The following is a 16,550-nucleotide window of genomic DNA, read 5'->3' on the forward strand; positions in this document are numbered from 1 at the left end:
ATGATAGGTAAGTCAGTTCCTTCTCTCTTCCCTTCCTTCTGTGGAGCTGTGGTGCCATGGGATGAAGCATCTTGGGATATCAGACACATTACTGTTCGGTATTTCCTATGTGAGACAGTGACTTTATCACACAGATAAAGGATGGATGTGCTGTAAAGGATCAATGTGAATCAACTTATATAGGGATGTGTGGCAGGATGTGTGGCACACACAAACACACACACACACACACTTGATAGAGGATGTTTGTGTATATATCTTCTATACACACTGACTGTGTAGATTGTGGTCACTTCCATGGAGCAAATTAATTACATGGAAATGTGGGCTTACACCTAGGAGCTCTGTGTGTGCATGCATGTGTGCGTTCATATTTAGACTCATACAAGCTTCTGTCGCTCCCTCGTGTCTATTCTTTATATTCAGCTCAGACCAGGATTGGGTTCCAATCTCAGATTCCCAGCCTGTGTTCTCCCCCTCCATCTGGCCAGACTCGCACAGATGCAGTTCCCATTACAGCCACGGGGTGGAAGCAAATCTATATTCTTAAATATTCATGACAAGTCTGATGTTTTACAGAGTAGCAAATATCCCCCAGTGAATGGACTTCTCCTGCCTTTGTGAGTTTCACAGGTGTCCTAGTAATGTTCCCTTTATGAATGATCGCAAAGCTAGTGCTCAACAACTCATTTCACCTCTGCTTAGTGTAAATGTGCAGGTCAAAATGTATATATACAGGGGTGATTTGTATAGAATATAGTATTCATGCTTGGATTTTGTTCTGTCGCTTTTAGTTGCTTTTTGAAACATTCCAACCCCTCTCCAGAAGGCTATGGTAGGGCTACCCTTATCCCTCCCTGTCAGACAACATCATTCTCTGTCCATCATTTGCATTGTGCTGTATTATGCTCCCCTGTGGCTCTGCAGAGCAACCGTGTGTGTGTGTGTCTGTGTGTGTGTGTGTGTGTGTGTGTGTGTGTGTGAACTGTTTTACAATTATTCTTTCACGGCAAAACTAGAATCATTCTGTTCAGGACAGTTTATACTTTGTTTTTATGTGTGTTCACCTGTGTGTGCATGTGCACATAGCCTTCTGAGTGTGTGTGTGTGTGCTTGTGATTGTGTGTGAGTGTGTGTGTGTGAGTACGTGTGTTTGTGTGTGTAATGCATCTGCATATTAATGGGGGGGAGAGAAAATGTGTGGGCACACATGTGCCAAAGTGCACAAATGAATTTTTGTAAATGTTTATTTGCACTGTGTGAGCCTGTGCATGTTTTCATGTGTGTGTGCGTGAGTGTGTGTGTGTGTGTGTGTTTGTGTGTGTTCATTGCATGTAGATGTTGACATTCAGGTGAAGGCCACAAGTATTCATTAGGAGACTTAATCTATTACTTTCTGATTTACTCATTTGAGCAAACATCTCTCACAAACCTGAAAAATGACTGGAAGACAAATGGTCCCACCCAGTCACCATCTCCAAGACATGTGCCTATAATTTCATGTGTCTCTATAGCCAGCATTTTGATTTGAAATACATTGTGGAACGGATAGTCCTAGAGTACAGGAACTGTTTAGGAAACTAGTTAGGTGCAGGCTTTCATGATCGTGAGCAAAGTGATGCTCATGTCAGGAACGTATATTTGGTATAGTATATGCCTCAGACACTGTCAATAGGGCAACACAATGGCCATTTGCTAAAGACCATCCAGGTGTTATCACGGTGCCCATTTAAACAATGGATTCATTTAGTTATCAAGTATTTATATGATAAAAGGGAGTTCCATATATCTCAGTAGAGGCAGAAGCCAGGATCTACATGTGTGCATCTATGTGATACCTATATTTATATATGTTTTTATAGGTGATATATATATATGTATATATATATATATATGAAATGTGTTCATCATATGCATTGCATTGAAAGCTGAAATCACACTTCTATATATTATTTTGAGATAGGGTCTTACTCTGTAGCCCTAAGTGCTCTAGAACTCATTATGCAGACTGACCTCAAACTTGCAACAGTTCAGTCTCTCTCTCCCAAGTCCTGGGATTGTGAGTTTCCTCAATCACACTTATCTTGAAATCACACTTGTAGGCAATGCCCTACTTCACTATTGTACCAAGTATGTGATTCTCAATTTCACGATTATTATTTACACGATTTCGGAACTTTAGTATGTGTGCATTTGTATGCATTATTTTATGTGCACTCCGCATTTCTACCACCTCATATCTCAGTATTAGGAAATAAGACTGTTCCTAGTCAAGACACTACGTTTACTAAGAAGGTAATACTGGAGACAGCAACACGGCCCAGGCAGCAGTCAAACTTATGTCAAAGGCCTGGGTGTAATAACTAAAACCACAAGAGGGAAGTAGAGCTCTGACTCCCTCAAGTTGTCGCCTTTTCTCTGACCTCTAGCCATGTGCTCTGGCATATGTACACACTGTCCACACTAAAATAAATAAATAGATAGATAGATAAATATATAGATAGATAACAAAATGAATAAATAAATGAATAGATGGATCAATCAATCAATCAGTAAATGCAGTAACTACTCTAAGAGTTAATATTTGGATGGGAATGAAAGTTGGCGGTAGAGACACCACTTGGCAGACATTTGGAAGGTCTGGGGTCTGATATCCCCCACACAAAAAGAAGTCAATTAAAAAGCAACTGCAAATGATGAGCTTTGCACTATATACTACTTCAAAACAAATGGCCAACATAGTAGATTTCCTGTGTCTGGGGGAAATTTCTCAGTGTCAGAGCGTAGGTTTTGCATGGGTAAGACCCTAGTTCATTCTCAAGACCCAAAAATTAGTACAGTGATATTCACAGCCCAGTAGAAGATTTTCTGTAACTATGGGTATGAATTATGAACTTACAAACACAGGGAGAGATCTGAACCCAAATGCCAATATATATGGATCATATTATAATGTATGTGGGGTACCTGGTACGATGGTGCCTGGCATTGCATCTGATGGCCTACAATGTATCCCCAGGACCCACATGACCTAAGCAGAGGAACACTCCTGAAAGTTGCCCTCTGGCATTGACATGTTAAGCAAACGTATACATATATGTAAAGAATATAAATAGATATAACTTATTAGAAACAAGACAATCTTATTACCTATTGAAATAGAATATAAAACTAATCCTTTACAAGACATATACCTTATTTAAAGGCATTCAAATAATATCTTGAACACTTAAATACAAGCACGTGTACCTAAGTATAAGTAGAAATCAGGGGGGAGTTATGTTAATGTTATAGGGAAAACTAAAATCAAAGTGCAATAAAAGTGTTTTAGCAAACAGTAATGCAGGTCTAAATTCACTAGGAAAATGTTAGCCATTCATGCCTACGTTCGAGTCATGCAACAGAGCATCAAATACAAGAAAGATTAGAAAAAGATATGAGAAGTGATTAAAGATGGTGGATGAAATTAACATGCTTTTCTGAAGGCAAAACCAAGTGTGGGGAAATAATTAATTCAACAATGAAAAGACCAGCATAATGTAACCTCAAGGGCAATCCCATAGGAAGACATAGAGAACTCCATTGTGATACAAGGTAACAATTTCAATATGGACATGGAACATGAGTGATGACTGACTGACTCCATGTGAGGCTAGTAGATCTTGGACACCAATGAGAATACAAATTAAGATTGTGGAGAATGTGAACATTGACGAAAACAGGCAGTTTATAGTCTGAGGCTAGAGTATTCCTACTATTGTTTTGAGACAAAGTCTCCTGTGCGGTCCTGACAGGCCTGGTTGAAGTCCTAGAGATGCAAGTGTTTCTGCCTCCCATCCGCTGAGGTCTTAATGGCCTGTGCCGCCATGCCTGGCATAATTGAGCTATTTGTGCTCACATGCACTGTATTAATACTTCTTCTTTTGCAGTGATGAAATGGTGCAGTGGACACAAACTAACAGGGAAGCAATTGTCTTACACTCTGTTTGGGAGGAAATAGACATTTTAAAGTAGGGAGGACAAGGAAGGAGGCCGGTGTGTGAGCAAGAGCAGGAACACGACTGAGCACATTTGCATCCACACTCAAGAAGCACAGAGAACACCAGTGCATTGAGGCTATAAATGCCAACGCTCACCCAAGTGATGTACTTGCTCCAGCTAGGTACTCCCTGCTAAAAGTTCCTCCCCTCCAACAGAGCACCACCAAGCCACTATGGTTATGATTTCCATGACTTCAGCATTAAGATATAGATGCACTCTGTTTTCCCATGCAAATCCTACAACTTCTTAGAAGAAATTGGAAAGCAAATTAGCACGCTGATTAACCATTTTTATAGAAATAAAAAGGGCCCAAATTATATCATGAAGGAAATGTAGAAACAATGCTACTTGATGTGAAAACACATTATGTACCTACAGTAGTGAGAGAGTGTGCTACATTGTCAAGAGAAACAAGTACCTAGGCATGCTGGGATAAGCCCCAAATCCCAGCTTTGGGAATCAGATGGAGGAGAGTCAGGACTTCAATGTCTTCGTTGGTTATATAGTGAGGTCCTGCAAGTGTGGAGTACACGACACCAACCATCTCAAAGAAGCAAAAGACACAAATATCAAAGGAACACACAGAGTCCAGACACATTCTCACAAATACATGGGCGGCTGATTTCTTTAATGGTAGCCCCTAGCCTTGAGCCTCAAGTGCACCTCCCCTTATCTTTCCATGTCTCAACAGTCCAGGAGACCCTGACGTGCCTTGTCTCTGCCTGCCAGGCAGACTTTATCCCTCTTTTGTTCCCTCTGCTTCAGAGAGGTGGCAAATGGCTCCAGACACTGTATAGACCAGACTGCTACACATGTATGCTCGTCTTGTCGCAGTGTCCTAGGTTTGGGGGTTAAGACCTCTGCCGTGGTGCCTGGTTTCTCGGACAGCAGATGCTCAGGAAACATAATGGAAAGTACAATCAGCACATCTGAGAGTAGGACTTACTGGAGTGTCATCGTGGTTTGGCTGGTAAAGCATTTGTTGCTCTGGAGAAAGGAGAGAATCATCTCCCAAGACTGTTCTCTGATATCCACACATGGCTGGTTCGCTAATGTCCTTAGTGTCTTATGTTACTGTAACTGATAACTCTAGCTCTTTCTGTAAGACTTAAATTACACTTATTGATGAATGTATGTGGCCAGTAAAGAACAAAGTTTCCCATTATGTTTCCCCGGAACTTTCTCAAACAAAGCCCCTTGAAATGGCAGAAGGAATCGCGGCTCACCTTCTGAGAATTGGTTTTGAAAATGAAGTGTTCCTGACGTGCTCTAGTTTTAAATGTTTGTTTCCTGCCTAATGGCTCCATTAGGAAAGTTGTAGAAGCTTAAACAGAACTGTAGGAGAAAGTATTTCCCTTCAGATTCTTCTGAGGGACTATATTATCCTACAGGGCTCTGAGATTCCTGTAGGCATGTGAGAACGCCTCTCCTCTGACAGACGTTCCCGCTCATATATTATACTGTAGTTGTGTGTGTGTGTGTGTGTGTGTGTGTGTGTGTGTGTGTGTACATACATATATACATACATAGATACTCGGGTCAAGGATAGTTGCATCTGTCTTCCCTCCCTCAGAGAAATTCAAGTGCTCACCTCTGGGAACACATAAGCTTGGCTACAGAGAATGCTCCCATCACTACATCACCTAAGTAGACATTTTAACGGAGTCCACAGGGACGTTGGTTTCCATGGCAACCACAACGCTCCAGTTCTCTGTTCAGTAACTAGGAACGTTCCGCCCAATCCTCCCTTCTTTTCTCTCCAAGCAGAACTCATTGACCCTTGCTATCTGTCACCTGAGAAAGCCACCCACTAGGGAAACTGCCACCTGCTTGAAAGCAGAGCTTCACTCAAGCTCAGAACAAAACAATCCTGGAGGCACATCCACGCTGTACTCACCAGACTATTAAAACCTCAGGGAAATAACTGGATTATTGATGACCATTGTCCTTATGGTCCTAGATGAACGCTTTAACCAGTAATTACCTATGCATATATGCTCTCCCAGCAAAAAATTAAAGCCTGGATATCTTGTGAAGAAACAAAACCAGAACACAAAAAGGACCCCCGAGATGCTGGGAGTCGAACCCAGGTCCACTAGAACGCAAGGCAGTCGCTCTACCGCTGAGCTACATCATCAAGGGTAACAGTCCTTCCATCACAGTCCATATAAACCTAGGGAGACTGAAGCAACATGGCTACAGCTACAGGGAGCTGCAACACTTTCACAACATGCCGGCATCTGCATCTCTTCACTGCCTGCAATTAATAATTTCAAATCAAGAGCTGCTATGGGATGTCTTTTATGAAAAAAGAAAATATACTCAACAAAAACAAAGTAATAGTATTAAGAACAAGAATCTTTTTTTAAAACAAATTAGAAAAACGTTTATTGAAAAATGACAACAGGTACAAAAAGGTTAGGCCAATGCAAGGAACGCTCTCCGGCTTCAGACCTGCTCACTTCAAACTTACCAATTACCTTAAAAATCCACCCCCTCACTCTATCCCCCACTGACACGAAGAAATGAGTTTTGGGCCTTTCCCTGTTTCTGGTTACTCCTCATAGTTATATAATGGCTTAGTCATGGTTTTGTGAAGTCTTTATTTTTCTGGACTCAGGGTATACTGGCTCGCTTAAGGATCTCTTGCCTTCTTTCCTCTGACTGCCTCCCTCTGTGTGATCCTTTGTAGTCCATACTGGGTGTCAGTCACAGGACCTTGTATGTTCTACAGAAATGTTCTAAAACTGAACTACATTTCCAGCCTCCCTGTGTAACTTTAACACCAGAGAGAACAGGATTCCCCCTCCCGGTCACCGACATACTTTATGACTCTTTTATGTACCTTATCTATGTCTCATTTTATACATAAAAAGGTAATGTTCATTCCCTCGAGTGTGAAATGGTTCCTCAGTGAGAATGTATGTGTTCTACACACAGCCCTTATCGGTGTATAAACTTGTATGCAAGCATTTTATTTGACCTAACATTAGGTGTTAGAGTTCGTAATTTTTAACATCTACACCTGATCGGATAAGTAGAGATATTAATATGAGTATACCTATCAACACAAATATTTAAGTAATGTTTTGATATCTAGGCTTGCTTCAAATTTAACTCAGATTTACAGTACAGCTGAACAGTACCTGTGTTTTATTTTCTGTATAAAATAAAACTCAAACTTTTAAAAATAAAAGAAATCATAATTCTTCAAAACATGGCAGACCCACAATGAATTGTCAGTATCATGTCAAATTAATAATAATGAGTGACTGCAGGGTATGTCCGGTCTGGCATAGGTTGGGAAGATGGCATTGAGAGTTTGCGTAGAGTGAGGCTGCAGCTGTGGTCATGAATGGGTGCCTCCAGTGGGCTTCGGTTACTGACATGTCTGAGACTCAGTCTCTTGGGCTCCCTGACACGGGTTGAAGTTATTTCTTCAACAAGCAAATTTGAGTTTGGAAAAGCACCGAGGAAGGGCGAACCTTGAAGATCAAACACAGGGTCAAGGGGGGAAACATAGAAGAAAGTGTCTTGATCCTGTCCCTGAAACAGACTTTTCTCTTACACAGTATCCTCCCTTATTTCTCTCAAAGCAGAAGTCATTCTTCCTTGACGTCGTTCACCCGAGAAAGCATACCCACTAGGAAACTGCCAGCAGCATGAAGGCAGAAGCTGTGAGGAAACATAATCCCAGAGCGATGACCACGCTGTACTCCCCAGACTAAGAGCCTCCATGGGAACGTCTTCAAGGTTAGAGTGGAATATTGTTGTCACGGTTATAGATGAGCACTTTGACCATACGCCCCAGACTACGGAGGTCTTTACCGACACGTCTTCTAGATCCTGTCTAGAAACTGATCCTGAAGAGAAAAAAAAAAAACAAAAGGCTTGGAGAGGCCGGGAATCGAACCCGGGACAACATACGTGCAAGGTATGCGCTCTACCACTGAGCTACAACTCAAAGCCTCACTCCAGACCTCTTTCCAGCCTATATGAACTGACAGAGACTCAAGCTACTTTTTATAGTGCGTGAAGATATTTATATCACATATTTGCATATCATTATCGACAATTTTTATGTCATCACTTCTATGGGAAAAGAATCGATTTCCAATGCAAGCAAAACAAGAACAAGAACCACAACAAATTTTGTGCTCTGCAAAACATGGCAGACCTACATCACTTGAGACTATTGTGCTAAATTCATTAGAATGTGTTTCTGAAGGATTAGGAACATCAGGCAATATTGAAGCAGGGATTGGGTAGATGGCATTCTGAGGTTGGGTACAGCGAGTCTACGGTTGCCTTTAGTCTTCTGGGCCTCCCTTCTATGGAGCCTACCAGTAACGCTCTCAGACCCAGGCTCTGCGCCTGCCCAAATCCGGGTATAAATTTTATCTTAGGCAACATTGTACATTTACAAATGTTCTGAGGAAGGAAGAACCTTGAAGATCAAACACAGGGTCAAGTGAAGAAGCATACAAGAGAAGTACCTTGATCCAGCCTCTGAAGGAAACAGGAAACAGTATTTTTTTTTTTTTATCATTAGGTCTAGCTTATACCAACTCGACAGAAGGCTTTAATTCCACTATAGAGGTCACAGGCTGTGCATTTGAATCAGCTATATTTAGCTATTTGAATCACCGAAATCCAGGGTACAGAGTAATGTTGATGACATAAAAGTTAATGGGTGGACAGCATACGCCCACAAAAGAAAGTAGACATCAGAAAGGAGATCCACAAGTGGTGTAATAGCCTAGGTGGTGGCCAGAAGCGGGTGACAGGCATCCTAATCACCACATCTCTCTCATTCTGCTTATGGACACCCTGCATTCCCTGCATCTGACCATGCACATATTCTGTACACACAACCCAGCCTCAGAAGTCCTTTGGTCTCCAAGTTTCTGTCCACAATTTCTCCTTATTCCTCACGGCACAAATATGTCTGTTTTGTGCAGCTTCTCATCCAGCATCGAGAACATTCTGGGTCAAGAACAAGTTGTACCCATGTTCATGTCTTCCGTTGTTATTTTCAATTTTGTCAGTTATGTGTGTAAAGTTGCCACATTAAAATCAGGACCTTTCCTTGGTGCTTGGGAGCAGTCATGGCAATTCTTGCTACAATCTGCACCACGATTCCAGACCGGAGGCTCCTTATCATCTTCCCTTCGATTTTGCCTTCATGGCAGGCAATGCCTTAAAAGTAATCATTGTCTTGGAACCAGCAGTGATGTTCCTGAGCTGGATAATTTTTTATACGATATATTTCTTTATTTACATTTCAAATTATCCCCTTGCCCGGTGTTCTGTCCTTAAACACCCTCTGCCCTCCCTTGTCACCCTTCCCCTTCCTCTTCCCCATAAGGGTGTTTCCCTCCCTTCCAGCCAGCTTACCACTCCTGCGATGTTCCCCTGCACTGGGGGTCCAACCTTCGCAGGACCAAGGGCTTCCCCTTCCACTGGTGACCCAACAAGTCTATTCTGTGCTACATATGCATTTGGAGCCTTGGGTCAGTCTGTGTATAGTCTTTGGGTAGTGGTTTAGTCCCTGGTAGCTCTGGTTGGTTGGCATTGTTGTTCTTATGGGGTTGCAAGCCCCTTTAGCGCTTTCAATCCTTTCTCTACTTCCTCCCACGGGTATCTCTCTTCTCAGTTCAATGGTTTGCTGCTAGCATTCACCTCTGTATTTGACATGTTCTGGTTGTGTCTCTCAAGAGACATCTCTCTCCGGTTCCTGTCGGCCTGCACTTCTTTGGTTCATCCATCTTAACTAGTTTTGGTGACTGTATATATATGGGCCACATGTGGGGCAGGGTGTGAATGGCCATTTCTTCGATCTCTGCTATAAACTTTATCTCCACCTCCCCTCCTATGAATATTTTTGTTCCCCCATTTAAGAAGAAGTGAATCATCTGCACTTTGGTCATATTTCTTCTTGAGCTTCATGTGGTGTGTGGATTGTATTTTGGGTAATTTGAGTTTTGGGCTAAAATCCACTTATCAGTGACTTCATAACATGTGTGTTTTTCTGTGATTGGATTACCTCACTCAGGATGATACTGTCTAGTTCCATCATTTGCCTATGCATTTCATGAAGTCATTGTTTTTGATAGCTGAGTAGTACTCCATTGTGTAGATGTAACACATTTTCTGTATCCATTCCTCTGTTGAAGGGCATCTGGGTTCTTTCCAGCTCCTGGCTTTTATAAATATGTCTGCTATGAACATAGTGGAGCATGTGTCTTTGTTGTATGTTGGAGCATCTTTTGGGTATATGCCCCGGAGATTTATAGCTGGGCCCTCCAGTACTTTAATGTCCAATTTTCTGAGGAACCTCCAGACTGATTTCCAGAGTGGTTGTACCAGTTTGCAATCCCACCAACAATGGAGGAGTGTACCTTTTTCTCCACATTCTTGCCAGCATTTGCTGTTCCCTGAGTTTTTGATCTTGGCGATTCTAATTGGAGTGAGGTGGATCTCAGGGTTATTTTGATTTGCATTTCCCTGATGACTAAGGATTTTAAACATTTCTTTAGGTGCTTCTCAGCCATTTGATATTTGTAAACTGAGAATTCTTTGTTTAGCTCTGTACCCCATTTTTATTATGGTTATTTGGCTCTTTGGAGTGTAACTTCTTCAATTCTTTATATGTTATGCATATTAACCCTCTACCGGATGTAGGATTGGTAAAGATCTTTTCCCAATCTGTTGGTTGCCATTTTGTCCTAACCACAGTGTCCTTTGCCTTACAGAAGCTTTGCAGTTTTATGAGATCCCATTTGTCGATTCTTGATCTTAGAGCATAAGCCATTGGTGTTTTGTTCAGGAAATTTGCTTCTATGAAGTTATGATAGAATTCTGCACTAAACCCATCTAGTCCTGGGGTCTCTTTGGTTGGGAGACTTTTAGTAACTTCTTCTATTTCTTGAGGTGTTATGGAAATGGTTATGTGGTTTGTCTAATCTGGATTTAACTTTGGAACCTGGTATCTGTCTACAGAATTGTCCATTTCCTCCAGATTTTCTAGTTTTGTTGAGTATAAGCTTTTGCAGTAGGATCTGATGATTTTTTAAAAATTTTTCTCAGATTTAGTTGTTACGTCTTTCTTTTCATTTCTTATTTTGGTAATTTGGATACTCTCTCTGTTCCCTCTGGTTAGTTTGGCTAACGATTGTTCTATCTTGTTCTTTTTGTTTCTACATGGTTGATTTCAGCCCTGAGTTTGATTATTTCTTGCCCTCTACTACTCTTGGGTGTATTTGCTTTTTTTGTTCTAGAGATTTTGGGTGTGCTGTCAAACCACTATTGTATACTCTCCCGTTTCTTTCTGGAGGCACTCAGAGCCATGAATTTTCCTCTTTCCACTACTTTCCTTGTGTCCCATATATTTTGGCATGTTGTACCTTCATTTTAATTAAAGTTTAAATCTTGAGTTTCTTTGTTTCTTTCTTGATCAAGTTATCATTGAGTAGACATGAGAGAAATCTGTGGAGGCGCCATCCACACCAGCTCCAGACCATAACAAGAGTCACGTGGAATCAGTCCTGACAGCATGTTACCAGAGCGATTGGGACATGATAGGTAAGTCAGTTCCTTCTCTCTTCCCTTCCTTCTGTGGAGCTGTGGTGCCATGGGATGAAGCATCTTGGGATATCAGACACATTACTGTTCCGTATTTCCTATGTGAGACAGTGACTTTATCACACAGATAAAGGATGGATGTGCTGTAAAGGATCAATGTGAATCAACTTATATAGGGATGTGTGGCAGGATGTGTGGCACACACACACACACACACACACACACACACTTGATAGAGGATGTTCGTGTATTTATCTTCTATACACACTGACTGTGTAGATTGTGGTCACTTCCATGGAGCAAATTAATTGCATGGAAACGTGGGCTTACCCCTAGGAGCTCTGTGTGTGCATGCATGTGTGCGTTCATATTTAGACTCATACAAGCTTCTGTCGTTCCCTCATGTGTATTCTTTATATTCAGCTCAGACCAGGATTGGGTTCCAATCTCAGATTCCCAGCCTGTGTTCTCCCCCTCCATCTGGCCAGACTCGCACAGATGCAGTTCCCATTACAGCCACGGGGTGGAAGCAAATCTATATTCTTAAATATTCATGACAAGTCTGATGTTTTACAGAGTAGCAAATATCCCCCAGTGAATGGACTTCTCCTGCCTTTGTGAGTTTCACAGGTGTCCTAGTAAAGTTCCCTTTATGAATGACCGCAAAGCTAGTGCTCAACAACTCATTTCACCTCTGCTTAGTGTAAATGTGCAGGTCAAAATGTATATATACAGGGGTGATTTGTATAGAATATAGTATTCATGCTTGGATTTTGTTCTGTCGCTTTTAGTTGCTTTTTGAAACATTCCAACCCCTCTCCAGAAGGCTATGGTAGGGCTACCCTTATCCCTCCCTGTCAGACAACATCATTCTCTGTCCATCATTTGCATTGTGCTGTATTATGCTCCCCTGTGGCTCTGCAGAGCAACCGTGTGTGTGTGTGTGTGTGTGTGTGTGTGTGTGTGTGTGTGTGTGTGTGTGTGTGTGTGAACTGTTTTACAATTATTCTTTCACGGCAAAACTAGAATCATTCTGTTCAGGACAGTTTATACTTTGTTTTTATGTGTGTTCACCTGTGTGTGCATGTGCACATAGCCTTCTGAGTGTGTGTGTGTGTGCTTGTGATTGTGTGTGAGTGTGTGTGTGTGAGTACGTGTGTTTGTGTGTGTAATGCATCTGCATATTAATGGGGGGGAGAGAAAATGTGTGGGCACACATGTGCCAAAGTGCACAAATGAATTTTTGTAAATGTTTATTTGCACTGTGTGAGCCTGTGCATGTTTTCATGTGTGTGTGCGTGAGTGTGTGTGTGTGTGTGTGTTTGTGTGTGTTCATTGCATGTAGATGTTGACATTCAGGTGAAGGCCACAAGTATTCATTAGGAGACTTAATCTATTACTTTCTGATTTACTCATTTGAGCAAACATCTCTCACAAACCTGAAAAATGACTGGAAGACAAATGGTCCCACCCAGTCACCATCTCCAAGACATGTGCCTATAATTTCATGTGTCTCTATAGCCAGCATTTTGATTTGAAATACATTGTGGAACGGATAGTCCTAGAGTACAGGAACTGTTTAGGAAACTAGTTAGGTGCAGGCTTTCATGATCGTGAGCAAAGTGATGCTCATGTCAGGAACGTATATTTGGTATAGTATATGCCTCAGACACTGTCAATAGGGCAACACAATGGCCATTTGCTAAAGACCATCCAGGTGTTATCACGGTGCCCATTTAAACAATGGATTCATTTAGTTATCAAGTATTTATATGATAAAAGGGAGTTCCATATATCTCAGTAGAGGCAGAAGCCAGGATCTACATGTGTGCATCTATGTGATACCTATATTTATATATGTTTTTATAGGTGATATATATATATGTATATATATATATATATATGAAATGTGTTCATCATATGCATTGCATTGAAAGCTGAAATCACACTTCTATATATTATTTTGAGATAGGGTCTTACTCTGTAGCCCTAAGTGCTCTAGAACTCATTATGCAGACTGACCTCAAACTTGCAACAGTTCAGTCTCTCTCTCCCAAGTCCTGGGATTGTGAGTTTCCTCAATCACACTTATCTTGAAATCACACTTGTAGGCAATGCCCTACTTCACTATTGTACCAAGTATGTGATTCTCAATTTCACGATTATTATTTACACGATTTCGGAACTTTAGTATGTGTGCATTTGTATGCATTATTTTATGTGCACTCCGCATTTCTACCACCTCATATCTCAGTATTAGGAAATAAGACTGTTCCTAGTCAAGACACTACGTTTACTAAGAAGGTAATACTGGAGACAGCAACACGGCCCAGGCAGCAGTCAAACTTATGTCAAAGGCCTGGGTGTAATAACTAAAACCACAAGAGGGAAGTAGAGCTCTGACTCCCTCAAGTTGTCGCCTTTTCTCTGACCTCTAGCCATGTGCTCTGGCATATGTACACACTGTCCACACTAAAATAAATAAATAGATAGATAGATAAATATATAGATAGATAACAAAATGAATAAATAAATGAATAGATGGATCAATCAATCAATCAGTAAATGCAGTAACTACTCTAAGAGTTAATATTTGGATGGGAATGAAAGTTGGCGGTAGAGACACCACTTGGCAGACATTTGGAAGGTCTGGGGTCTGATATCCCCCACACAAAAAGAAGTCAATTAAAAAGCAACTGCAAATGATGAGTGTTGCACTATATACTACTTCAAAACAAATGGCCAATAAAGTAGATTTCCTGTGTCTGGGGGAAATTTCTCAGTGTCAGAGCGTAGGTTTTGCATGGGTTAGACCCTAGTTCATTCTCAAGACCCAAAAATTAGTACAGTGATATTCACAGCCCAGTAGAAGATTTTCTGTAACTATGGGTATGAATTATGAACTTACAAACACAGGGAGAGATCTGAACCCAAATGCCAATATATATGGATCATATTATAATGTATGTGGGGTACCTGGTACGATGGTGCCTGGCACTGCATCTGATGGCCTACAATGTATCCCCAGGACCCACATGACCTAAGCAGAGGAACACTCCTGAAAGTTGCCCTCTGGCATTGACATGTTAAGCAAACATATACATATATGTAAAGAATATAAATAGATATAACTTATTAGAAACAAGACAATCTTATTACCTATTGAAATAGAATATAAAACTAATCCTTTACAAGACATATACCTTATTTAAAGGCATACAAATAATATCTTGAACACTTAAATACAAGCACGTGTACCTAAGTATAAGTAGAAATCAGGGGGGAGTTATGTTAATGTTATAGGGAAAACTAAAATCAAAGTGCAATAAAAGTGTTTTAGCAAACAGTAATGCAGGTCCAAATTCACTAGGAAAATGTTAGCCATTCATGCCTACGTTCGAGTCATGCAACAGAGCATCAAATACAAGAAAGATAAGAAAAAGATATGAGAAGTGATTAAAGATGGTGGATGCAATTAACATGCTTCTCTGAATGCAAAATCAAGTATGGGGAAATAATTCAACAATGAAAAGACCTGCATAAGGTAACCTCAAGGGCAATCCCATAAGAAGACATAGAGAACTCCATTGTGATACAAGGTAACAATTTCAATATGGACATGGAACTTGTGTGATGACTGACTCCATGTGAGGCTAGTAGATCTTGGACACCAATGAGAATACAAATTAAGATTGTGGAGAATGTGAACATTGACGAAAACAGGCAGTTTATAGTCTGAGGCTAGAGTATTCCTACTATTGTTTTGAGACAAAGTCTCCTGTGCGGTCCTGACAGGCCTGGTTGAAGTCCTAGAGATGCAAGTGTTTCTGCCTCCCATCCGCTGAGGTCTTAATGGCCTGTGCCGCCATGCCTGGCATAATTGAGCTATTTGTGCTCACATGCACTGTATTAATACTTCTTCTTTTGCAGTGATAAAATGGTGCAGTGGACACAAACTAACAGGGAAGCAATTGTCTTGCACTCTGTTTGGGAGGAAATAGACATTTTGAAGTAGGGAGGACAAGGAAGGAGGCCGGTGTGTGAGCAAGAGCAGGAACACGACTGAGCACATTTGCATCCACACTCAAGAAGCACAGAGAACACCAGTGCATTGAGGCTATAAATGCCAACGCTCACCCAAGTGATGTACTTGCTCCAGCTAGGTACTCCCTGCTAAAAGTTCCTCCCCTCCAACAGAGCACCACCAAGCCACTATGGTTATGATTTCCATGACTTCAGCATTAAGATATAGATGCACTCTGTTTTCCCATGCCAATCCTACAACTTCTTAGAAGAAATTGGAAAGCAAATTAGCACGCTGATTAACCATTTTTATAGAAATAAAAAGGGCCCAAATTATATCATGAAGGAAATGTAGAAACAATGCTACTTGATGTGAAATCACATTATGTACCTACAGTAGTGAGAGAGTGTGCTACATTGTCAAGAGAAACAAGTACCTAGGCATGCTGGGATAAGCCCCAAATCCCAGCATTGGGAATCAGATGGAGGAGAGTCAGGACTTCAATGTCTTCGTTGGTAATATAGTGAGGTCCTGCAAGTGTGGAGTGCACGACACCAACCATCTCAAAGAAGCAAAAGACACAAATATCAAAGGAACACACAGAGTCCAGACACATTCTCACAAATACATGGGCGGCTGATTTCTTTAATGGTAGCCCCTAGCCTTGAGCCTCAAGTGCACCTCCCCTTATCTTTCCATGTCTCAGCAGTCCAGGAGACCCTGACCTGCTTTTTCTCTGCCTGCCAGGCAGACTTTATCCCTCTTTTGTTCCCTCTGCTTCAGAGAGGTGGCAAATGGCTCCAGACACTGTATAAACCAGACTGCTACACATGTACGCTCGTCTCGTCGCAGTGTCCTAGGTTTGGGGGTTAAGACCTCTGCCGTGGTGCCTGTTTCCTCG

The 16,550-nt window shown here is 41.3% G+C and overlaps 1 non-coding gene and 1 pseudogene across 1 annotated transcript; one reads left to right on the top strand and one right to left on the bottom strand.

The window, feature by feature from the left end:
* LOC147998320 (presenilin-associated rhomboid-like protein, mitochondrial pseudogene) lies at positions 1 to 16,522 on the top strand (annotated as a pseudogene).
* On the bottom strand, positions 7,934 to 8,002 carry LOC134484239 (transfer RNA alanine (anticodon UGC)). Its single transcript has one exon. It is a non-coding gene; the product is annotated as a tRNA-Ala (tRNA).
* Positions 16,523 to 16,550: the final 28 nt, after the last annotated feature.

This window comes from Rattus norvegicus, chromosome X, assembly GCF_021556685.1.
Source record: "Rattus norvegicus strain SHRSP/BbbUtx chromosome X, alternate assembly SHRSP_T2T, whole genome shotgun sequence".
NCBI lineage: Eukaryota > Metazoa > Chordata > Mammalia > Rodentia > Muridae > Rattus > Rattus norvegicus.